This window comes from Podarcis cretensis (assembly GCF_951804945.1).
Source record: "Podarcis cretensis genome assembly, chromosome: 6".
Classification (NCBI taxonomy): domain Eukaryota; kingdom Metazoa; phylum Chordata; class Lepidosauria; order Squamata; family Lacertidae; genus Podarcis; species Podarcis cretensis.
Genome location: NC_137175.1, coordinates 69,895,183 through 69,921,244, shown reverse-complemented (window position 1 = coordinate 69,921,244; position 26,062 = coordinate 69,895,183). Strand labels below are relative to the sequence as shown.

At 43.6% G+C, this 26,062-nt stretch overlaps 2 long non-coding RNA genes across 2 annotated transcripts in view; one reads left to right on the top strand and one right to left on the bottom strand.

Annotated features, from left to right (window-relative positions):
- The window catches only part of LOC307218929, a 50,961-nt gene extending 44,689 nt beyond the window's left edge, over positions 1-6,272 (top strand). The window contains exons 2-3 of the long non-coding RNA XR_013840150.1: positions 4,155-4,207; positions 5,970-6,272. This is a non-coding gene — a long non-coding RNA (uncharacterized lncRNA). The remainder of the gene's footprint in view (positions 1-4,154; positions 4,208-5,969) is intronic.
- Positions 1-26,062, bottom strand: part of LOC307218997 — a 104,193-nt gene that overhangs the window by 37,141 nt on the left and 40,990 nt on the right. The window contains exon 2 of the long non-coding RNA XR_013840238.1: positions 22,198-22,273. This is a non-coding gene — a long non-coding RNA (uncharacterized lncRNA). The remainder of the gene's footprint in view (positions 1-22,197; positions 22,274-26,062) is intronic.

Genomic DNA, 26,062 nt, shown 5'->3' with positions numbered 1-26,062 from the left:
AAAGCAAGTGGCATTTGCCCTGTAATACTTTTTTCTGTAGGCTATGCTCGGGGAATTTCTGGCCATGTATCATATCCTTAGAAATGGTCTACGACGCTTGTCTTAAATAGGTGGGTTGGGATGCATTAGTAGGTTGTGGCCTGATCCAAGGTGGGTCACAACAGGAACACTGCTGCCATGCAAATATAAGGTAAAGAATTAAGAAACGGGCCCTCTAATGCATGTTTGGGTTAAATGCGGCCCTGGATCTGAAAAGGTTGAAGATACCTGGTCTACAGCAGGGCTAGGCGAAAGGTACAGTAGATGGGAATCTCCTTGTAGATTGCAAAGATGGTTTCTAGTAGAATGACAAGGATCTTGGACTTCCAATTGTTTTACAGTACCAACAACAAAAGTGACTTTTGTTTTCTAATTTAGGTTGTTAGAATCAGTGATCTGTAGTAACCTAGATGTAGTTTTGCAAGCATATAAACAGGTCATCCTATGGTATGTAGTAACACAGATACAGTGGTATCTCTGATTGTGAATGGGATCCATTCCAGAGCCCCATTTGCAACCTGAAAGGAACTCAACCCGTGTCTGCACATGCACAGGTTGCGATTCGCCTCTTCTGCGCATGCGTGTGACATCATTTTGCACGTCTGCACATGTGCAAGCGGCGAAACCAGGAAGTAACCCTTTCCGGTACTTCCAGGTCGCCGCAGGACGCAACCTGAAAAGATGTAACCTGAAGCAAACATAACAAGAGGTATGACTGTATATAGATATAGGCTATGCAAGTTGTCCTGGTGTACACATAGGTTATTAACCCTCTAAGCCACAGTTTTGCATTTGGCTCCAATCCCAGCCAGTATTCCATATTCTGTACTAGTATCCAGCTGATAGATCTTACAACTGTAGTAAAACAACAACAAAAACAAAGTCCATCCTAAAAGCCTACTCCTAATATACAAAGAAATGCATATTTTACAGCAAGGCCAGAACAAGGTTTCAAGGGGCTTGTTAGGCTCTGGCAGCAGACAGTAATGGTGGAAGTCCAGCAGCGGCTGTGACTTGAAGCACTAGAAACATGTGACCAGACTTCCCAGCGAGTCAGTGAAAACAGCTATTTTCATTTCCCCACAAGGCAAGGCCCGGGAGTCCAGCCACAAAGTCTCAAAAGTCACTTCAGTACTGTTTCAGGCCTGCCTAACAAGGCTCCCAAATGTGAGAGCATCATTGCTCACTGCCGGGAATACTAAGTGTGTCATGAGGATGAGAGGGCAGAGTGGCACAGCATGTATAGAACAGGGCCCATATGTACTCTGGAGTAGCATCTGTCATGCCGGGATAGTTTGGTTGTCTGTACAACCCTGACAAGTGGTACGGAAGATTTCGCCACACATTGGGGTATCACAGCAGAGCGTGCGGTTATAATAGCCACCTGCATAGTTTGCTTCAGAAATGCCATTCAAACAGAACTTCAAAATAAAACAGTTTTGAGGGAGCTGAATTTGCCCACCCAAAAATGGCAACTGTGGGTTGATTACTCCTAGCTTCAGACAGATTGGCATAGGGTGGCCAACTTACTGTCATTTTTTAAAAAATGACTGTAGTTCCAAAGTCATGAGGTACCATTTTCAGGGAGGTTCTTCCCTCTTTGTTTGCCTGTACTGGCAGCTAACAGCTGGAAGTGTCCAAATAAAACACTCCAAGTGGGCAGGGAACATGCTGAGTCTGTAGGACGCATACATATTTTTGGTGTGCTTCCTGCAGTTCAGTTCACCCCACAAATCCTGGATGTGTGGGAGAAGGTGAGGTGGCCATAGACTCACAAGCCACCTACTCATCCCAGTGCTGTCAGTTTTCTGAGGAAGCAGTTGCACGAGGTAAACTAAACACCCCTGCTGTTCCTTGAAGTAAATTCAAATGAGCCTTGCTAATTTGCTCCAAAGAGTCCAAGTCAAAAGCGAAATGAAAGAGTAGCATTCTGCTGAGATCCCTACATTGCTTCACTAAAGAGGCAAAGATTAAAGGGCAACATTCCCTTTGCCCTCCTGGTAAAACTCTTATTACTAAGGCAAAGGTAATCAATCAAGGAGCAGCTCATGAGCTTTAAATGATTGCTACAGGGGGGCAAGAAGGAATTGTTTCTTCCCCAATAGCTCTGTGCACTTCACCACGCACTGGATGGGACTGTGGTTGGCAAACTGATTGATTGATTATTGAAGTGTTTGGTTGTGCTCATTGCCATCACTCAAAGCATGGCAGGCACTGGTGGGGGGCACTGAGGGGGGCTACCACTTGAGACTGCAGGTGTTTTTTTGTTTTGCATTTTTGAATAATCGAAATGTGTGTGTGTGTGTGTGTGGGTGTGTTTAAAGAAATCTCGCTATACTGTAGTGTGAAGTGGGAAAAGCCTGGAATTCAACCATCCCAGGCTATCACTTCATGCTGTGTGATGTATATAGAATCATAGAACCACAGTCCACATAAAGCTAAGCCATGATGCTTGGTTTATTTGGCCGTACTGTGCATGAGCACTCCCAACTCCTTTCCTCATGTGAGCAGGTGCACAACCCACAAAGGAGCTAGCTTAGTGTTAACTCTGGGTTTAGTTGGCCATAGCCAGCCTTAAACTAAAACGCTAGCCAGCCTTAAACCAAAGTTTCTTGTTGGCTTGCAAGTCAGTTTGTTAGGGAAAAGCAAACAAAAAACCTGGGTTCATACATTAGAGCAGTGGTGTCCAGTGCCCATTGGCTGAGCTGGCTCAGCCATTAGGCAGGGTGAGGATGCTGCCTCAGGTGGCAGAAGCCCCCTCCAAGTGGATCTGTTTGGTTTTTATTGTATTATATGTTGAAAACATTTCATTAAAAAGTTATTGGGGGGGGGAAGAGTCCTTTACAGTTATACCTCGGGTTGAATGTGCTTCGGGATGAGGCGTTCGAGTTGTGCTCCGCGGCAACCCGGAAGTAGCGGAGTGCGTTACTTTCGGGTTTTGCCGCTTGCGCATGCGCAGATGCTCAAAATGACATCTTGTGCATGTGCAGAAGCGGCGAAAAGCGGCGCACGTGTGCGCAGACGTTCCGTCACTAGTTACGTTTGCTTCTAGATGCGAACGGGGCTCCGGAACGGATCCCATTCGCATCTAGAAGTACCACTGTACTTTGAACTGAGGAGGACACACCAGGAAGCGGACACTTGGAGTAAGGTGGTCCCTGCATGAAAGGCAGGGTAGAAAGGGTCTCCCAGGGTGAGAGACTGGGGGAAGAAGTAAGCTGAGAAGTAAGGTGAGATGATACAGATGATATAAAGGGCCTTATAGTTATCCTCTCTCTCTCTCTCCTCTATTTTCTCTTACTTTTTAATTTATTGCTTTTTTTATTATTCTTGTTCTGTAGACCAGTCTGGTTTTTATTGTATTTCATGTCAAAACACACACACACACACACACACACACACCACCCCCCCCACACACAGAGTCCCTCACCCCAGTGGCATTCTCACAGGCTCCCTGTCTGTCCTGCACCTTTGCTGGTGGCAAAGTTGCAGCGCCATTGGTGACAATTTTGGACAAGATTGTGTCAGTTTTAGGCAAGATTTCACCCAAAAGCAATGCAATTTTGTCTGAAATTAGAGCCGTCCAGCACAGGCAAAGTGTGCAATGGCAGGTTTGGTGGTGGGAGCAGTGGCTGTAGCAGCAAGGCAGGGTGGCACTTCCCATTTCGCCTCAAGCAGCAGAACGGGACACGCTGCCCCTGCCCATTGGGTCTGGTAGGGTGGAAGGCAGGGAGATCAAGAATGGATGCAGCTAGGGCCAGTGACAGGTAGAGGCTGGCTGAGGGAAGGCTGAGGTTGGTGGGGCATTGCCTCGTTCATTGCAATGGACTACCATCCCCTGCTAGCACCATTCAGAAGCTCAAGCACGGTATGGCTTAAGAGACCAAGCTTCACGGCTTTGTGGTAGCAGCCAACTTTGAAAGGACCTCATAGGTCGTCTAGTTCAATGCCTGCTCGTTGAAGGAAACCCAGAGCTAGGGAGCTCAATTCAATATGTAGCTTGAATCAACATTAAAAGCTGAGATTGATTCTGTGCTGCGTCTTTTATGGCCAAACAGATGTATTTCTCAATGTTCCTTCCTCCCATTCATTAGCTCCTTCTCTCTTATATTTAGAAGTCACTGCTCATTTCCTGAACATTTTCCATGGCATTGCCTTTGTGCCACATGTGAGTATCATAGGTTACAGACTGTTCCATTAGGTCCATTAATATAATAAAAAAGACTGCCTGATTAATGGAATATATAATCTCCTTAAGCGCACACGCGCGCACACACACTCACACACATGCAGTAAAGTAAACAACTTCTTGTCTAAAGCTTTGCTGATGTTATGGTGCTGTGCCGATCACAGGGGAAACAATTCCCCCTCTTTGAGACTGAACTAAAATTAGGCCCCACCTGCATGATGTTAATAAAGTCTTCCACAGCTGCATCCTACATACAAGTTCCGCAGATTGCTTTTCGGAAAGCTGCGTACATCTTGAAAACAGAGTCATTAAAAAAAAATTAGCCACCTTTTTGCCGAGCACACCCCTCCCAATGCATTATTAATGATAAATAGAAATTATTATCGTTTTAATCATGCTGACGAGCAATCTCAGAAATAGATCCACTTAGAACCTAATTTGGTGCCTGCATTGCTCTGTATTTAATCACTTCGCCCCCCAAATGTAGGGGGCAATAATAACCCTTAAAAATACAGGACAGGAATTATATCCACACTATTCCTCCCCTGAGCAAAATGATCTTGAGACAGAGAATGAAATCAGGGAGGTATCCAAAAGAGATGAAGTCATAGTATGGGGTGACTTCAATTGCCATCATGTAGATGCAGTAACTGCATCTTCTGGTTATGACAAAGAGGTAAAGTTTCTAAACAACAGCTTGTCATGGAACTGACCAGACCTTGGTCTTAATTTTAAGTGGTGAGCAGGACTTAGTGTGATATTTTTGTAACTGGAGTGCTACCAAATTCAAGTGGACAATTTTTTAATGAAATAAATACAATTGCTGAGAGCGTCCAACACAGTCACACTTGACTCGAAACGGATAAAATTCCAAAAACAATGAGAGGACTGTTAGGTTGAAACTAATGCCAAGTGGGTCAAATCTCTCAAGAGTGTATGGGTATTATTCCAAATCACAATAATAAAAGCTCTGCTATAATGTATATCACAGAGCAGGGAAGGTATCACATCCAAAAGGATGTATGTGTGGTTAATGTGCAAAGTCAAGAAAACGGTTAGAGGGAAGTCTTCCTTTGCAAAATGGAAGTCTTATCCAAATTAGGAAAACAAAAAGGAGCACAAACTTTGTCAAAAGAGATGCAAGCAACTAGGGATGCAAAGGGGTGGGTTAGAAGTATTTAAGGGCCATAGAACCATAGAAATGTACAAAATTGGGTTGACCCAGAAGGGCATGAGTAGAAGGGGACTTTCCTGCCCACTGCTCCCCTTGAGCCTCTCTGAAAAGTCTCTCTCAAGGGTTAGGGACCCTGGTAAATGGGGTGGGCTGTGGTTCAGAAAGTGCAAGATAAGCAGCACCCATTATTTTGGCACCGGAGGCAGAAAATTCCACAAGTACCTCTTCCCTTCCCTAGCACAGCAGGCATTCAATCAACCAATAAAAAATGTATTCCAAAATCAGCTGTCTGAAGTGGCTACCTCACTCTATCTAATGGTAGGGCCAGTCCAAACACTATTGTTTGTGGTGCATTAGAGTAGAGCAACATAAACAGAAAACAGATGTCTGGGTTGGGGAGCTTATAGATTACATTGTGACAGCGAGAGGCAAACACCAAAGTCTTGTGTCTCTGAAAAGAGTAACAAATTGATTTGGTACATGCAGGTTTCTTCCCTATTACTCTACAGTACATTTGCTAGCATAGATGTCTCAATACTGCACTCTTTCTTGCTTTTGTTGCAACAGGACTAACACAGATACAACAGCAGAGGAAATGGCAAATGGAAGCAGGGAAGGCACAAAAGCGAGAGCCAAAGGTAACAAGGAGATGAATATGGGCAGATGAAGGTCACCTCCAGACTGTCAGCATTTCACAGAAGGAATTCAAGCACATACAGTACTAGAAATGTAGATTTGTGCAACTAAAATGGATTCCAACACTCTGTTGCCCTAGCACAATAGATCCACTTTTTTTTAGAATTAGGAGAGTGAGGGGAAAATGCATTGTAAAGTGTGGGATGAATGACTGATTAATGGGAAGACATATGAGCACTGGGACGCTGGTGGCGCTGTGGGTTAAAGCCTCAGCGCCTAGGGCTTGCCGATCGAAAGGTCGGCGGTTCGAATCCCTGCGGCGGGGTGCGCTCCCGCTGCTCGGTCCCAGCGCCTGCCAACCTAGCAGTTCGAAAGCACCTCCGGGTGCAAGTAGATAAATAGGGACCGCTTACCAGCGGGAAGGTAAACGGCGTTTCCGTGTGCGGCTCTGGCTCTGGCTCTGGCTCTGGCCAGAGCAGCGATGTCACGCTGGCCACGTGACCCGGAAGTGTCTCCGGACAGCGCTGGCCCCTGGCCTCTTAAGTGAGATGGGCGCACAACCCCAGAGTCTGTCAAGACTGGCCCATACGGGCAGGGGTACCTTTACCTTTATATGAGCACTGCACAAGCAAATCAGAATAAATGTTCATTGCCCTGCAAACAAATCAAAATGAATGTTCACTAAAAGCCAGACCTAGTCCAAGCTTTGCATAAGCTTTGAGCAAGTGAGTCAGGATGAATGCTTGATTAACAGGTCATCTGGATCTGGCAGCAGACATCATATGCACTCACGTGCATAAATAGGGGAAAGAGGAATAAGGGGTATTTAAAATCCACCAGCCTTATAATGGAACAGAATGCTGGATTTATAACATGAGAAAGAACTGAAATTTCTGTGTTTGGTCTTTTTCACCTACCCATGTGTGTTCTCTTAAAGCATTTCCAAAAATTACTTTTCTTTTTTTCATCCCTCTTAGCAAGCCCATTATCATTTAAACATAAAACCTGGACTGAATGGCTATGAGATGGTTAAGTTTGCAAGAATGAGACATAAAGTGCAGAAATATGTGCAGGTCAGGCACTGGACAGCTGGTTGTACTCAAAATTAAATAAATGAGAAAATGTGCTCTCAAAATTAAGTCTCTGTGATTTGCAGTCTCATTAATTATCAGCCTGGCCTAGCTGTAAAGCAATGTAATTGGTATAATTTTGTTGGTTGTTGTTAAAAGGGACTCAAGTTTGACCCCCTGGTTAATGCCATAATTTATTTCCCATTTTAGGATATTATAGCATGTCAGTAATTTAATCAAAGAGGACTACCAACTGGCATAGCTCAAACAAACAGTTTGTTTACTTGTGCTGCCCAATTGCTGCTGTCAATGAAAGAAAGAAAGAAAGAAAGAAAGAAAGAAAGAAAGAAAGAAAGAAAGAAAGCGCTTAAACTTCAATTCCTAGACAGTGCCTGCCTCTCTCTCTCCATTGCAAGCCATTAAAGACTTGACTGCTTTCTGAGATGGAGCAATTCTAGAGCACAATATCACAAAGGATTCTGCACAGCAGCAGGATGGGAGGGGACCCACTTAGATAGGTTTCACTCACTGGTAGTAGCCCAGGGGGAAAGTGCATCCAGCCAGCTGCACGGGCTCACTTCATGGTATAACTTTACACTATTTTCTCTCTAAGTCGCTACTAATCCCCTGGGTTTACATGTTTTTTTGGGCTGCATCAGAGAAAAGCAGTGTGAAATTGCCTGAAAGCCTCCTTATAAATAAGACTTATGATAGAGACTAGGTTGGTTGATGAAAAGGCTGAAAGCAATGCCCCCAGGGATCCCCAAAAACTATTTTACAAGTCTCCCGCTGCGATTTTTGGTCTCTATCTAATGACTGATAACTTAAAGAAATAAAGGAAAGGACAGGGTAGAGGAGGTGGGAGGCCTTTTCTAACTAAGTTAAAGTCTCCATGGCCCACTTTGGTTGAACTGGAAATGATCTACCCAAAAGAAAATACCTTCAGGTTTAGTGTAAATCTACGTGGCCGCTGACTAACACAATACTTTCCCTTTTAAACATGGTGAGATGGCAGGTAATAGTGCTAGGTAGGTGTTTTATAAGTGCTAAGCAGGCAGAAATTTCCTTCTGCTAATGATAGGGAGTGTTGTTGAGCTATTTTGATTATTTGGAGGTCTCAGTGTTAAGAGACGCTTCCCATTTCCTGGACTGAAAAAGGTACTGAACTAAAAATATAAGCCCAACCATCAAACCTGAGTATGCTACTTCTACAGATGTGAAAAGGGTAAACATGCTGGATCAATAATTGCAGATTATGCCAGCCCTCTTGAAGTGTGGCCCTTCTTCCACCCTGTCCTTGTTCTAATGAAGATCTCCCTGTTAACATTAGTGATATGGCATTTCAAACAGTATTCAACACTTGTAAATTGGCTAAATGTCTATTCTGACAAGTTTAAAACACTCATCATTGGATTAAACCTTATTTCTTTTCCCTTCTTCTAATGACATTTATCAGGTCCACTTAAACATCCTGACAAATCTGTTTCCTGCTGAACTGCAACAAATGAGCTATTTATCTTAAGCTTGTTCAGTTCATATTAGCAGGGAAAGGTAGGCATCCGTTCAATACTTCAGATACTATATAAATCAAACAGGACGTGAGCAAGTGCATTTGGATCATATGCTAACATTTGAATTGAAGTTATTTTTGTTGGGAATCTGAGGTGAGATACCCACATAGCAGAAGCTGCCCCCAGTTCCAGTCACTACACAGAGGGAGCTTAAGATCCAAAATAGTTTACTGCTGCAGAATATAAGACTTCAGTAATACAGTACAGGATGTTGATATATACGTACAACTTGTAGGCTTTGCAGATACAGATACAAGCACAAAGTATCTGTCAGAGCCGTCTTTCCTATTGGGCTTACTGGAGCGTTGCGCCAGGGCGCTGGCCTCTCAGGGGTGTCCCAGTGAGTGGGGGAACTGCGCAGCTTTGCCAGCAGCCTCCCCTTTCCCTGCATGCCCGCCAGCTGCGCCCCGTCAACCATATGGCTGGCGGACGTGCAGCTTGCCTCCCAAGCCTCTGCGGGAGGAGAGCAATCCCTGCAGAGGCTTAGGATGGAAGCTGCACCCTGCCAAATATATGGCTGGTGGGCATGCAGCTTCCTTCCCAAGCCGCCGTGGGAGGAGAGCGATCCCTGCAGAGGCTGGGGGAAACAGGGGGTGGGGCGGGGTGGGTACCTGAGGGATCTTTGCACCACTGCGCTGGATATGCTTAAGACGGCCCTGGTATCTGTGTTGCTCCAGCTTCAAGATCTAACACAGACTTCAACTCACTGACTGTGGACTAAGCCCAGACCACTGAGCTGATGTGTCTTAATCACTTATATAGACGACCTTGGGCAGTTGCCACAGCAACTGGCTTGATATATCATGCACCAGTTGGCTTATCTCAGACATGGGGTGATTTGTGCCCATGAAATAAATTAACCCCTTCCTCCATGCCCACTTTCTTCCAACAATGTTCATGTTTGGATTTTTGGTGGGTGAAGCCAGAAACACCAAATTATCCAATCACAAGTCCTGTTACTGAAAGGGTGCAATCAACTGGAAACTTTAAGGGTCTAGCCCAAGGGTCAGCAAACATTTTCAGCAGGGGGCCAGTCCACTGTCGCTCGGACCTTGTGGCAGGGACCCGGACTATATATTCTTTTTGGGGGGAAATGAATGAATTCCTATGCCCCACAAATAACCCAGAGATGAGTTTTAAATAAAAGCACACATTCTACTCATGTAAAAACACCAGGCAGGCTCCACAAATAACCCAGAGATGCATTTTAAATAAAAGGACACATTCTACTTATGTAAAAATACAGGCCGGATTTAGAAGGCAATTGGGCCAGATCCGGGCCCTGGGCCTTAGTTTGCCTACTCATGGTCTAGCGGCTCTAGCCAGTGTGAGCACAGGAGAACCACTATCTAGTATCCTGATTATCATTAGCGTTGAAAAAATATATATTCACGAAGGAGAATTTGGGTTCTGCTGGCTCTTGATTTCAGTCTCTCTGATGTGCTTGTTTTCATTAAACACAATTTGCTTCCCTTTGTTATGCTGGAGTGTCTGGAAGGGGTTTTGTTTTATGCCATGTACCTGTCCTCAAAGCTGTGGAGAAGGAGAACAATGGCATAGCCTCTAGCACTTTGTTTATAAGAGGTCTTTTGTTGTTGTTTAATAGAAAGGACGCAGGTGGCGCTGTGGGTTAAAGCCTCAGCGCCTAGGGCTTGCCGATCGAAAGGTCGGCGGTTCGAATCCCTACGGCGGGGTGCGCTCCCGCTGCTCGGTCCCAGCACCTGCCAACCTAGCAGTTCGAAAGCACCTCCGGGTGCAAGTAGATAAATAGGGACCGCTTACCAGCGGGAAGGTAAACGGCGTTTCCGTGTGCGGCTCTGGCTCGCCAGAGCAGCGATGTCACGCTGGCCACGTGACCCGGAAGTGTCTCCGGACAGCGCTGGCCCCTGGCCTCTTAAGTGAGATGGGCGCACAACCCCAGAGTCTGTCAAGACTGGCCCGTACGGGCAGGGGTACCTTTACCTTTACTAATAGAAAGGCATTTGCTCTATGCAGTGCAAGTTGCTTTTGACATGCAGATCATGCAAAACTTGCCTATATGTGCCCCTCCCTTTTGAACATTCCACTCATGCCACTGGTACCCTCTTGTAAAGAGGTCTCTATCTTACCATGTGCCATTTGGCACACATTCCTTGGGCGACTGCCAAAGCTGTTATCCCAAACAATCCTTTTGCTCTTTTCCTCTCCTGCCCCAGTCTCCACCATTAGAAACACTCTTCTGTTTACTTTCCCCTGCTGTCAATTAACTGCTATCAGAGTCTCTCCTAATCTCTGCAGGGATTTGCAGGGATCTATTTGAACAGAGAATTAATGGGGGGAAAGTCACACCCTTATTTGGCCATGTATCATCTCCCTTTCTTAGTAAGGAATGATATGGTGCACTTGTTGAGACTTCTGCTGTGTATTCTAGGCAGGTTAAGGTGATGGAGAAAGAGCAAATTGAGTGGAGGAAGGAAGGAGCAGAGTAATTAAAGCTATTTCTTTGATATGCCTTTAGCCATTAGAACCTCTAAAGCATGTAAGCACAGGATCTGCATTAGTTACTAATTGTAACTAGCTCTTTCTTAAACCCCCAACCGAGTCCTGCTGCAACTGAAGCAACAAATTGCTTGAAGACATTTCTCAGCTGGAGTGTAAAGAACCTTAACTGGGCGGTTTGATCTTATCCAGCATTTATTAGCATTAGTCTTGTTGCAAAGGAGTTGAGAAAGCACCCCACAATGGGCAAGCGCTGCCCATTTATTTGTGGTAGTTGTTCACAGATCCTTTCAACAGTATTGTAGCGGTTGGACTCTCTCTCCTCCTCTTCCTAAATACTATTGCAGACTATATTTGGGACTGTTCTGCTGATACAACAGCTTGGAGTACCTCTACACAATGATGATAATAATGATATGAATAATATGAATATACCAATAATTGCCATGGCGGCTTCTAAGCAGTCTACAAGTATAAAGCCAATTGCAAAATCCTATAAATGCGCACAATTAAAGCACACAACAAGACAATTTAATCAAAGCATTAAATTAAGCACCTACAATTAAAATGTACAATAAAACAATACCATTAAAACAGCATGGCAATTAAAAGAGTTAAAGCAACAATTAAAACAATCAAAGCTGGAGGTTCAGGTTAGGAGATCAGGGGAACGCCAGGCACAAACATTTGTCTTCTCCCAGGCCTTTGGCTAATTAAACAATCTGTGGCTTTTCAAAATGGGGGGGGGGGATTGTTTTTGTTTGTTACCATGTTATGAATGTTTCTGTTTTTACTGTATATTGTAAACTGCCATGACACCCTTTGATGAAGGGTGCCATAGAAATTTGATTAAAAAATAATTAAACATTTTAAAAAATAGGTGCGTCATCAAGAGCCAGCAGAATGTCGTTACCGAAGGGGCCTCTTATATTTCAGCAGAGAGAGTGTTCTGCGACATAGGTGTTCCCAGTAAAAAAGCCCACCTCTGTGTTAGGATAAGCCGATATTCATCACGAGGGGTGGGGGCAGATCTATCCTCCTACAAAATGCATCTACTGGCTGCAGACAGTGGAATGAACTCAGTGGAGACATATAAGCCCTTTAGTGAAAAAAGCCATGCTTAAGTGGCAAGGCTATCTCAACTGGTAAGGCTGTAAGACAAAACTGCTGCCTGCCATCATATGGCAATAGAATGGGAAGGGGCCATTTTGTTTTTGCCTTTCCATATCAGAAGACATGGTGGTGCAGCTGTGTTTCCAGACCTCACAACTGAAGCACATGCTTACTGAAAGGATGGTTGCCTAATTATGCCAACAGACTGCAGTTAGGGTGACCATCCACTCAGGGGCCTCCCAAAGGTAAGTGCTCCCCAACAAACCAACCGTGTAGTGGTGACTAGTCCTTAGTGAACTGTGCATCTGCTGGTGCAGTCCATAAAACCAAGTCTATAACTGCTCTGCGATATGGTGAATATGGGTCTCCACAAATAAACCTGCTGACCCGGTTGCTCTGTGACTGAGCATGGGGAGAAAGGACAGCTTCGCCAAGCAACAAGAACAAAAACCTACCAGACAGGACGTATATAATCCATATACTTTCTGAGTAGCACTTTCAAGTCAGCCATAGATTTAGCTGCAGATGTCCTTCCACTTGAATTTACCATTCCTTGACCTCAGTTTCAGTCTATGCCTATCTAATCTCTTTATCACTGCCCAGGCTTTTGCAGCACACCATGGTGATGACAAGAGTGGTGTGGAAGAATATGTTTTGTTTCACAATTCCATTCATTTTCATAATTTAAAACGGCATTCATTTTGTTATCATTCATTTAAACCCCATGCGTTTCATTACTCACATTTGTTATAATTGTTTTCAATTCTCTCTTTAATATTGTGCTCTTTTACATCACCATCGACCCTCTCTCTCAAACGTCATAATGAATAAAAATGGAACTGAATGGGCCACTGTCCTTCACACCCAGGTCTAATAAATAATGTGCCTGTTTGACTGCACAGGTGCTATGCTGTACCCTTTCAGCACAACAGGTTTACTGAACTTGATCCTTCCATGTGTGTCCTGTAGGGTTGCCATATTTCAAGAAGTAAAACTTTGGGAAAGTTGTTTAGCTCCCCCCCCCCCAAATCATTGAAATCCCAGGAAAATCTGGACTTATGGCAACCCTAGTTTTGCCCTTGGGTAGACTGTGCCATCTGATCAGAACCAGACTTTGCTCCTGCTTCTTCCTTTACTTGCCTCAGGAATCCCTCATATTCTTTAATGCTCTCTCCATCACTTCAGACTTTATTGGGGATATAGGAGAAGAAATCCTGTAGGACTTATGGGACAATGATGTTATTCATCCATTGGATAGGCTGTGCTGCCAAACTGGCTCCCGCCAACCCTCTGAAACAAGAATACACTAACCTTCTGTGCTACAAGAAGCTGAGTGCAATGTCATGTTTAACTTCACAATGTTTTGTGCAACCTAAGCTTTCTGAGCAGCTACCGCTATCAAGCAATCACTATTCCCAAAGCTTTTGTTCTCATTAAAAACCATGCAGGTGCACAAGCTACAATGCGGCCTTTCATCATAAGGTGCTCAAGAACCTAGAATTGTTAAATGCAAGAGATATATCCATTTAATCTCATTTCAAGAAATAAGGTGGGTGGAGGAGAATCGCATGATATCCACAAAAGAGAAAAGACAAAGCAGTTCAGAGAACAATAGGTAATTATAATAGTAATGATGATGTATTGAAAGAAACTTAAAGAAACGAAGTGGATAACTGAGATGGAGTGCCACAGTTCTCATGTGGATCCTAGCAAGGTGACCTTCAGTTTGAGAGACTGCTTTGGAGAGGCTAGTCTGAGCGGTTTGGTCTGCTTCACAAGAACAGTGGCCAAAACATGGCGGTATGTAGCCAGCATGCTGTTGAATCTTGGTCCTGCAAGGCCATTGGTGCTCCTTCTGCTCAGTAAAAGAGGGCAAGTCCTGTTTCTATGGCAGCTGTGATGCTGGTGCCCTTGTGACATCTGCCCTCAGCGAAGATGGGAGAAGGGCAACATGACCAAGTCTGGTTTTTAAAATTAAACCTTGCTTAGGTAAAGGTAAAGGGACCCCTGACCATTAGGTCCAGTCGTGACTGACTCTGGGGTTGCAGTGCTCATCTCGCTTTATTGGCCGAGGGAGCCGGCGTACAGCTTCCGGATCATGCGGCCAGCATGTTAAAGCCGCTTCTGGCAAACCAGAGCAGCACATGGAAACCCCGTTTACCTTCCCGGTGGAGCGGTACCTATTTATCTACAGTGGTACCTCAGGTTACATACGCTTCAGGTTACATATGCTTCAGGTTACAGACTCTGCTAAACCAGAAATAGTGCTTCAGGTTAAGAACTTTGCTTCAGGATGAGAACAGAAATCGTGCTCTGGCAGCAGCAGGAGGCCCAACTAGCTAAAGTGGTGCTTCAGGTTAAGAACAGTTTCAGGTTAAGAACGGACCACCGGAACAAATTAAGTACTTAACCTGAGGTACCACTGTACTTGCACTTTGACATGCTTTCAAGCTGCTAGGTTGGCAGGAGCAGGGACTGAGCAACGGGAGCTCACCCCGTCGCGGGGATTCGAACCACCGACCTTCTGATCGGCAAGTCCTAGGCTCTGTGGTTTAACCCACAGCGCCACCCGCGTCCCATAAACCTTGCTTAGTTCCTGTCTAAAACAACCTGGAAATCAGGAATTCCCTATGTGGTAGCAAATAGCATAAGCCTGCAGCAAGGACTCTTGATACTGGGGTTTCCTGTGACAACTTCTTCCTTGAACTAGGTGTAAAGCTGAGGCAGGATGGAAAACTCTATTTATACAAATTAGCACTTAAAGAGGGATAAAGCTTGATGGTTCCACTATTAAAGGCACAGCACTTTCTGTCAGAAACACTGTTTCGGGTTTAAACAAGAAAATTATAATTCTTCTGTTAAAACTATCTCCTCCTCAAAACCTTCATCCCGTCTGCAGAATGCTCTCTTCAGGGAAGTTCACCTGGCGCCTTCACTATACACCTTTAGGCGCCAGGCAAAAACGTTCCTTTTCAAGCAGGCCTTTGCCTGACTCGATTTACATCCTATACCCTGTTTAAAAATGCTGGCTCTTTTGGAGTTTTTTTTTTAATTGGGTTGTTGGTTTTGTTTTGGCTTTATGTATTTTATATTTTATGTGAACCGCCCTGAGACCTTCAGGTATAGGGCGGTATAGAAATTAAATAAATAAATAATAAATAAAAATAATTCATCCAAGTCATTTATAAAGAGGTTGAACAACAACAGGCCCAGGACATAGCTCTGAGGTGCTCCACTGGTTCCTTTTTTCCAGGATGATAAGGAACCACCTTAGGAAGCTCTCTTTGGGTTTGATCAGTCAACCAGATGTAGATCCACCTAACAGTTACCTTCTCCAACCACATTTTACATAAACAAGGAATCAATTTATGATTTAATTCAGTATTTAATGATTAAGATCTATCAATTTTCATGTTAGTATTGATAACTTCTTCATCATCCAGACTGTAATATTTATTCAGTTACTAAACCATTCTTTGAGTGAGAACTTTCAGAATGGCTAGTGATGCAGTATTTGGTCTGTTGCACAAGGAGCAGGGAGATCCAGCCACAAATTTCACCAGGGACCTTGGCCCAGTCTAATCCACCTCATAGGGTTGGTGTGAGAATAGTATAGGAGGAGGACGGTGGATGTTCTGTGAGTAAGGGTGAGATAAAAATGCGTCCTCTCTCTGTCTCTGCCTGCCTGCCTTTGTCTCACTCTGTATATATATATATATATATATATATATATATATATGACACACACACACACACACACACACACACTTCACAATATTCACAGAATCACAGAATTGTAGAATTGGAAGGGACCCATTTTATGCACATGTAGGTCCAAAGCTCTTCATTTTGATCAAATTTAGTACTCCTATCTTGAATTAAATTAACAAGAAATCCTCTTGTGTCTCTGAATATCAAAATAGCATCCTGTATGAACCCAAAGGAAGATAAGACATTGCAACATCTCTGATAAATGAATATGCGAAAGGGAAGGGTGTGGGATACAGTTGTCAAAGGAAATGAAGCATAAGTGGATGATTTCTTCCCATCAACCCCCCCCCCCCCCAACGCTGTACGAAGGTTGATAAGCAGGAAGCCACCTTTTTGTATTTCACTTCATTTGAAGGTTTAACTTTTCATATAGCATTTTAAAAGATTTGAGGGTTTATTTGTGGTTGCAACAGCACTGCAAGGGAAGCTCTCTGGCAAGGTAGCAGAGCCAAAGCTCTTCAATTAAAAACACAAACACACATGCAACAAAGTGAAAGTAAGAGACACATGGAAACACTTTTCTGCAAATAATCTTGCAATTATCAAATCAAATCAATATACCGGGATGGTGCAGCTTCACCTTAATTAAACTGAGAAAGATGTTTCTTTTCGAAGAGAAGAATGAGTAAGAAGACGAAGGAAGACAGCTATCATTTCCCCACAATCTTTCATTCACCTTGTCTGTCAGTCTGCCCCAGTCGGCTTAGAGCTCATATCTGTACCTTGATCTCCACTGCCAAAGGTGGAACCAGGATGAAACCAGCATGCATGTACCCCCACAACTCTCACTGTTTCTTTTTTTGGGTGGGGTGTGTTTTCTTTCTTTTTAAAATTACTCTGTATATTCCATGTCGATTTTGACAACCCATGAGTATATAGGAACCCACTTTGGGGGGTCTTTCTTTCTCTCAATTTTCTTGCTGAGTACATCTATGGAATTCTTATAACTTCTCATGTATGGACACTCCAGTGGTATGGGCATTCCTAGAAGTTTTTAAACTGTAAACCAGTGACACAAACACTTGTGTGATTGTGGCCTAATTTTCTCACAACACTGGAACCTAAGAACACCATCACATTTTGTTTTTAAACGTGCCCCAAAGAATAAAAAGTCAACAGGGTGTTGAATGCCAACTGAGTGGCCATCTTGCCTGAACCACAGAGTCTTCTGTGACTGAACCCTGAAGTACAATTAATGGATAGAAAAGCTGGCACCATCCTCGCTACATACCCTCCAACATTTCTCTAATGAAAATAGGGACGTACTGTTCCAGAATAGTAGTAGTGGTGGTGGTAGTAGTAGTTATTAAATTTATACCCCACCCATCTAAATGTGTTGCTCCATCCACTCTGGATGGCTTCCAACATATATAAAAACATAAGAAAACGTTACACATTAAAAACTTCCCTATGCAGAACTTCCTTCAGATGTCTTCTAAAGTTTGTATAGTTAATTATCTTCTTGGCTCGGCAGTCACATAGCTCCATTTCCTCCAACGCTCCTCTGATGAAAATAGGGACATCCTAGGGAAAAGCGGGACATTCTGGGATCAAATCAGAAACCAGGATGGCTTCTATAAATCTGGGGCTGTCCCAGGAGAATAGGGACACATAGAGGTCTGTCACTACCCTGGTTAGCTGCACTTTCTAGTAGTAGTGGTACTAGTAGTAGCAGTAGTGAATGAAGCTTATTGTTGCATTGAAAGCCCCAACCATTTGTGATAAAAATTCAGGGGAATGCTGGATTGGGTGTGAGCTAGCAATAGAGGAAGAAAGCGTGGGAGGGACTTAAGAGTCCTGCTAGATCATACCAAAGGCCCATCTGGTTCAGTACCCTCTTCTAACAGCAGCCAACCAGCCTATGAGAAGCCCAGAACCCAGGACCTGAGTGCAGTTGCCCTCTTCTTACCAGCAACTGGAATACAGAAGCATACTACATCCAACAGTGGAAGTAGAACATAGCCATCATGGCCAATGGCCATTGGTATTCCTATCCTCCATGAATTTGTTGAATCCTCTTCTAAAGCTGTCCAGGTTGGCAGCAAACACCACAACTTGTGGGGGCAAATTTTGTCACGCAATGAAGCGGTGTGTTAAGAGGAAGTAGCATATGCTAGGCCGCCTCATGAGGTCACACGGTGCTGCATGTTTGATTCATGAACCACTACAGCTAGTGCTACCCAGACCAGACAGCCAAGTTACCTTTAAATAAAGCAGGCTAACGACGTACACTTTTGGCAGCTGAACTGCAAAGCTCTTCCAACATCCATGAAGGTGGAAAATGAATAAACAATAGATAGGTTTCTTCAAGGGAAGCAAAGCAAAATATGAAACTTGAGTGCCCAGATGTAAAGGGTGGAGAGGGACTATTATTGGAACTCTCCTGACATCTGAATGTGTGAGTCAGGGGCAGTCACATTTTGACTGAAACTAAGAAACAAAGAGAATAAATTTATCCTGTTGACAAAATATACTGATCCCCCCCCACCAAATGCAACCTGAAAGAGACCACACAAGTTCTTAAACAAAAACAAAAAAAAAAGCAGGAGGAGAAAAAGAAATAAATGAAAAGAACTGGCAGTCAATAAGTCGGTGAATACTTGAGGTTTTATTACATTCCCCTCTGAGGTCCTAAGTCATGAAGTTTATATTATGAGCCAGGTTTTGACCCACCCCCTGCTTTCTGAAGATTAACATAAAGGAGGAAGGGGGTCAGAGATCAGTTCAAATCCTATGCGGCTCAAATCCTAAACCTCTGAGGTCAATCACAGTCTGAAGCAAAGTTACTGGAATATTCAGATTTTTACATTACTACAACAACGACTACTACTACAATTAATTTAGTAATTCTAAACTACTGTCAGAAGGTGATTTACATGCATTCCCATTATCTTCCAGTCATAATATTCATTGCAGTTTCACTACTTTCCATCTGCGCCTGTAGGCAGAGCTTGACAGAAAGTATCTGGGCTGCGCTTTTTTCCACTCTTCCAAATCTCTCCTTCCCTACCTTCCATTAAAACTTTTTTCTATTCCGGGCACATGCACAGGTATTTCTGTAGCTGTGCACAACAGCTTTAAAAAATTTAAAATCCTCAGGAAGTGAACAAGGGCAAATGTTACTAGACCCAGATATCGAGTTATTACATTTCACAATTTGGATAATGACAGCTTTGACCTGTGTGTGTGTGCGCGTGTGTGTTGGGGAATATCCTTTTTTAAATACCGTGGACCTATACAAGACCGCAAGGATAATTAAGAAAACTCATATACTCTCTGCATATTATTATTATTATTATTATTATTATTATTATTATTATTATTATTATTTATTATGCCTGTGTGCTATACACAGGTAGCTGTTTCAGACTGCATTGTACGCCTTTGACCAGTCATGGAATGGCTGACCTCATCCAGCATGGATTATATAGTGTATGCTGAACAGATGGTTAAATGGGGCGATCTGCTTTTATCTGCACACTTACTATGCTTCCAGTGAGATTTTTAAAAAATGTACACATAATGGATACAGGTTTGGTCACCCTGGATGCTCACACCTTACACTGAACACAGGTACAAGCTGTCCCTAACACGTACATGTTTTTGTATGAAAGTGTACACACTTGATTTGTAGAGGTCAACTACTGCTTACACAGATACATGTACTGTACACCCCTATTGTTTCAACACAGAAAGCCCCATATTGCTGAAATCTGAGATTCATTAAGGCGTGCCTATAGCACTGAGCCGCCCCCCCCCCACTATGGTAGTTAGATGGGGAAATGTGAATCCCTGATTTTAACAACGGCACATTTCAAGACCATTGTCTATATGAAAATTGTTGCCTTCAGATAAAACACAGGCTGCAACCCTGGCTGCATGAATATAGCATGCATTAATTTCATTGGAATTTGCATGTTGGGAACTGTGTGCGGCAGAACTGCGGCCATATTTAGCATGTAATAAAGGCCTCTGATTAAGAGCGGCAAGAAATCACGTAGCCACTGTGGAACAAGAATCGGTTCTGTACAATGTAGCATTTGTGGCTTATACAAGAGCTGTTGATGGAGAAGAGACAGTCCCTAGAAAGTTGTTTGACCAATAGCAGCTGTTGAGTGCTTGTATAAAGCAGCCTTTATAGAAAAACTTTTATTTTTACGGTTCCTTGTGCCCAAGATCAAAAATTATATCTATGCAGGAACATAATTAGAGGATTAATGGCCAAAGCTGGTACATAAAGGGAGAGATTTCCCAGGGAAAAAAAATGTGCTATAAGCATTTTTATTTTTAAACAGCCAGGCTTTTAAAAACAAACTCAAAATATAAAGACAATAGTTTTCTTGTTATACCGAAAAGGCTGCATTAAACAATTCCATGCTCGTTTATCTACCTGAACCAGGAACAGGTTTGACCGCATGGGCCTGCCAAGACTCTGATTTCTGCTCAGTTTGTCGTAGTCCTGGATCTGATTTCTTATGTCTTAAGAATTAAAGCTAATTGAGGGGAAAAGTTCACTTGCATAAAGCAGGATCCTAACGTTAAAATTCTGCATAAGCAAACCAATATATTTAGTTACAGAACCTTCAGGCTTATCAAATAAACAAAGGGTGGCAACTCAAATGTTCCACGTGCTCATTTTACAGTTACAGAATATTCCTATTAGTGGGTAGATTCACACAATTTATATAGGATAAGGTGATTTAAAAACAACAGCCGCAGTAGAGATCCACATGATTTTCAGCCTTGGAAGTAATTCAACACCTTTTTCCAAATGTGATACAACATATAAACTGATGCTTAGAACGATTATGTAGTCCAAAAGAGCATTACACATGAACGCAGTCAGGATTCATAAAATGCCTTTGGGGTGTCCAGAATGTTTCAGACATGTGACCTTATTTCCAACGAGTTTATGGCAGAACCGTGATTTGAATGAGAGAATTCCTAATTCCTAGCTCAATCTCCTAGTCACTGCTGCTGCACCAGTTTCATACACCAGTTTCAAGGAATGTCACAACCACCCTGAAAGGCTGGTCAGAAGTATCTTTATATTGCATATGGGGGAAGAGGTGGAGAGGATAGTGGCTGGACCAAGGGTCAGCAAACTTTTTCAGCAGGGTCCAGTCCACTGTTCCTCAGACCTTGTGGGGGGCTGGACTATATTTTTTGGGGGGGAAATGAATGAATTCCTATGCCCCACAAATAACCCAGAGATGCATTTTAAATAAAAGCACACATTCTACTCATGTAAAAACACGCTGATTCCCGGACTGTCTGCGGGCCGGATTTAGAAGGCGATTGGGCCGCATCCTGTCCCTGGGCCTTAGTTTGCTCTATCCATGGTCTGGACTAAGGCTGTGTTTGCACTGCCCTTTTCTCTGGCTCCAGTGAGCTCCCACTGCTGGGGTTTCAAAGCCATGCATGCATGGCATTAGCCACAATACATATCCACCCTGTAATTTCTTGAGAAATGCAGCAGTTTAACCTGTTTCCCATCAAACTGGAGTCCATCTGATCCAATATCATAAACCACAATCAATTTGCAGTCAATGTGAGATGTGTACATTTGTGACATGCGCAGATGACAGGTTCATGAATAGGCGTTTGGGTGGCTGAAGGCACAGGGAAAACAAACAACGTAATGCACATTGGGTGAAGACACCCTGACCCATGCAACGTGATTGAAACATGCCTGGTGGCATGGGAGAATGACCCTGCTGCTGTGTTTTAAGCCACTAATGTGTACCTAGCCAAAGTGTACTTTGTGGCTTAGGTGCAGAAGGACAGCACAAGAGGGAGCAGCTCCAGGACCATTTTTTAGAGCAGGAACAATGATGTCATCCACTTAAGGGGGATTCTCTTTGCTTACGCAACTTATAAGGAGGCATTCTGGTTCTACTGATTGGGAAAGAACAGCATGGAGGAAGTCGAATCAAGCAGATGCTGTAAACATTTTTCCTTTCTTCAGTGGGGTGCCTCTTTCACGCTAGCAAATTAAATGGTACTTTTTTTTTTTTTTTTTTTTTTTTTGCAAGATAGCTTTCATTTCCAGTTAAGACTGCATTTCTGCTGGTCGAAGAGCTTTTATTAAATCTCAGCATGTTTTACAAGTTTAACCTTCATTCTTGTAGTATCTATATATTTTTAAACAGCTACCTGAATTTTTGGATTCTCCTTGGGGGCACAGCTGTGAGGCCTGTCATGATGAACTCCTGTACTTCAAAATTTACCACTGTAAAGCAAAAAAGGCAAGAAGTGAGCTACAGCCTCACCCAACCAGTCTTCTGGCCGTTGCACTAAACTAGCTCCTTAATACAGTACAGAACATGGAAATGACCAGTTCTAAACTGACAATACATTCTAGTTAATACATGTCTCACAATCACATTACAGATGGAAAATGGAAATGAACTAAAGAGACAAGCTTGATTCCCTGCAAACACAGTTATTCTTTGGCTTATGTACCCACTGAGTCCTAAGAGAAATACACTTACTTCCAACCCCAAAACAGAAGAAAGAGAAAAGTATTTTCAGGCCCAATTCCTCTTAGCTTATCCCATTAGCTGCTCTTGAACGGGACGTTATCATTTAATTGAAGAGAAGTAAAAGTGGTGGCGGGGTTGAATTAACCACTCCCCTTGTAGGTGAACTGATATGAAGAACAAAGGATTAGGCCTCTGGGATTAACCATGGAAGGCCTTCAAGGAGCATCCAGACATTCTGCTTTGTAACAGATAGTAAGCTCCTGTGCTCAAACTGTGTTGTCATATGTTTTATTCATACTCCATCATAAGGGCCGCCAAACAGATTATCATGTTTACATCAGGCCTCCTTCGAGAGATAAATTCTTTAATAGTTGAACTGGCAGGGTTAGTCAGTACTGATATGCCTGCCAGGCAACCAAATAATAAATAAAAGAAAGAAAAGGGGAGAAGGGAAAGAGGAAAAAATGAAATCAAACACAGAGAATTTAATGATGTCCTTCAGCAGCCACCAATCAATATGTTTTATCCCTTGCTGAAAAGGTCACATTAAGGTCCCCCTTTTGTTTTAATGGCATCGTCTTCTCTGCCCCCACGTAGCGAGCAGTTGCAGATGTGCATGGAAAAGGAAGTCAACAAACAGATTGCTTCATTGGAGTTGACAAACCCTTACAATACCTATTTGTGATGTTGCATCTCTTTAATGCTTTGAGTTCCTCGTATAATCGAAGTGCCACAAGGAGTTTTCCAATCAAAAGGTATTTTAGCGAACATGGCAGTCTCTCCTGTTCTGGAGACTCTCTTAGGGAAGATGACTAAAGAAGTAGAGTCAGCACCTCTCTTCATTTTATTTTGGGATAAAGGGCGGCTACTGCCTTCTCTTGCCTTAATGCCTGTTTGCCAAAGGAACTCATTTCTATGTATGAGTACAGTGGTACCTCGGGTTACATACGCTTCAGGTTACAGACTCCGCTAAACCAGAAATAGTGCTTCAGGTTAAGAACTTTGCTTCAGGATGAGAACAGAAATCGTGCTCCGGCAGCGCAGCAGCAGCAGGAGGCCCCATTAGCTAAAGTGGTGCTTCAGGTTAAGAACAGTTTCAGGTTAAGTACGGACCTCCGGAACGAATTAAGTACTTAACCCAAGGTAGCACCATACCAGCACTTATATTGTACCCTCAACTTCTGAGCGCTTGCAATGGTTTGGCCGAGCCTCATCACTGAAGATACAGGAATCCCGTGGTCACGTACAAGGCTACTGTCAGCGGATATTGGTCACAACAGATTAATTCAAACACCACACTAAACCATTGTAACAAATGACTATATAGGGTGTCTGAATTAACAGAATCGTAGCTCATCTTCAGGCATTTGGGTAAGCACCCGAGCACTCCAGCTGTGTAGGGTGCACATGAGTGCATGGGTGCTAGCCCAATGTTCATGCGACCCAGGACCTTACTCTCCTGAACATTGCAAATTGAGCATGAAGGTCTGCAGAGAGATTCTAACCTACTGTAGCAAGCAAAGTAAGAGATGCAGATTTGAAGTGGTTTTGGTTTCTTTTTAATTGATTAGGTTTATCGGCTGATATTATTGTATGCCTTTGTTCTGTTGTTATTTGAATGGAATGTGACACCTCCCTCCCAAGGTAAAAGGTAAAGGTAAAGGTACCCCTGCCCGTACGGACCAGTCTTGACAGACTCTGGGGTTGTGCGCCCATCTCACTCAAGAGGCCAGGGGCCAGCGCTGTCCGGAGACACTTCCGGGTCACATGGCCAGCGTGACATCGCTGCTCTGGCGAGCCAGAGCCGCACACGGAAACGCCGTTTACCTTCCCGCCGGTAAGCGGTCCCTATTTATCTACTTGCACCCGGAGGTGCTTTCGAACTGCTAGGTTGGCAGGCGCTGGGACCGAGCAGCGGGAGCACACCCCGCCGCAGGGATTCAAACCGCCGACCTTTCGATCGGCAAGTCCTAGGCGCTGAGGCTTTAACCCACAGCGCCACCTGCGTCCCTCCCCTCCCAAGGTAGCTGAATACAAAACTTACATATAAATGAATGACTAAATAAATTACTGTGTTCAGCTGAAGGTGGTTATGCTCATCCCTTTTATCAGCAACTCTGATCATGGGAACCAAGATCATGGGATGGTTCTGAATACATCCAGGTGTCCCACCCTTCATGAATAGTTTGAGCCTTCCTGTGTTCATCTAAATGCTTGGAGAGGTCTTTAGATGCTGGCACTTCACAGAACCAGCCAACCCCAAGGCAAGTTGAAGAAGGTGCCTCAGGAGGGGGAAACGGAAGAAGTAGCAGCCCTGTGGGTGCCCTGTCCACTATACTGCCACAACAATGCAGGAAAGGGAGGTGGCGGCGGCACAGCAGCACAGTATTCTGCCACCCAGCTTTGTGGCTAATCTTGCCCACCCCTGGGGGTAGAAAGGGACTGGCAGCAAAACTCTGCAGAATTCCTTTCCTCTCACTGAGTCGGCAAGATGGGAGGAGTTACACCACCCAAAAGGGAAATTCTCCCCACTGGACAGAGTGGTGAGCTTTTCCACGGGAAAGGAGGATCTTGCACAAAGCCTCACCACCTGCCAGGAAGGGAGCTTCAGAAAGCACATGCCACATTGTGGGGGTGGTATGGGGTGTTTCACGCCAGATGCCAAAACATTTTGGGCCACCCCTGGCACACTTTTAGAGAGGCATGCACCATAGGAAGGAGAATTGCTGAGCAGGCAAAAATTGAAACCAGATTTCATCTGGTTTGAGTGTGAATGAACTCTATCCGATTATGGTGAGAATTAGAATTTGGATTCAAGGAATATGACCTTTTAGGCACCACTTCATAATTTCCCCTAACTGTTATGATTGAAGGAAAATCTCTGAAGGCATGTGTCCTGTTTTTGCTACTTGTTTATATCCCAAATGTTGAGTTTTGATCATTTAAAAAAAATAAAAACCCTGTATAATTTGACATATTCTAATCCAGAACTGTATTACGGTAATCTTCGTGCAGAGTGTAGGTATGATGGAAAGCTTTTACGAGATTCTTGTGCGTACTGATTCCTCAGTGGTAAATGTGGAGAGCTCTCCTCCATTTCTAGAAAGGAAAGGTACTTGTATTCGGAGCCCCATGGAAACTCTTATGTGTAAAACAGAATTGTTGGGTCATGGCCAGTGCTGAATTTGCACTACTCTAAAATCAGGTCCCAGAAGAAGAAGAGTGAGATAGAATCAATCCCTTCCTGAATTATGCAATGCCAAACTTACTTGTTGACCTCCAAATTTGGAAACTCAAAAGCAAAGGCAGGAGTGAAGCATTTTATAGTTGTGGTTAAGTAGAAGTATGACACCGTGGGATGTGGGGGATGGCCCACCTTGAAAAGATATGGCCATCTGTCTTATGCCCTGTCATTTCAAGAGCAATGAAAAATGTTTTGAAGCTTTGTATCTGCCCCTTGACTTGTTAAATTAAATCCTTATTATTGTCAGGGAGCAGTAAAAAAGAGAGGAAAAAACATACCCCAAGGTAGTAAG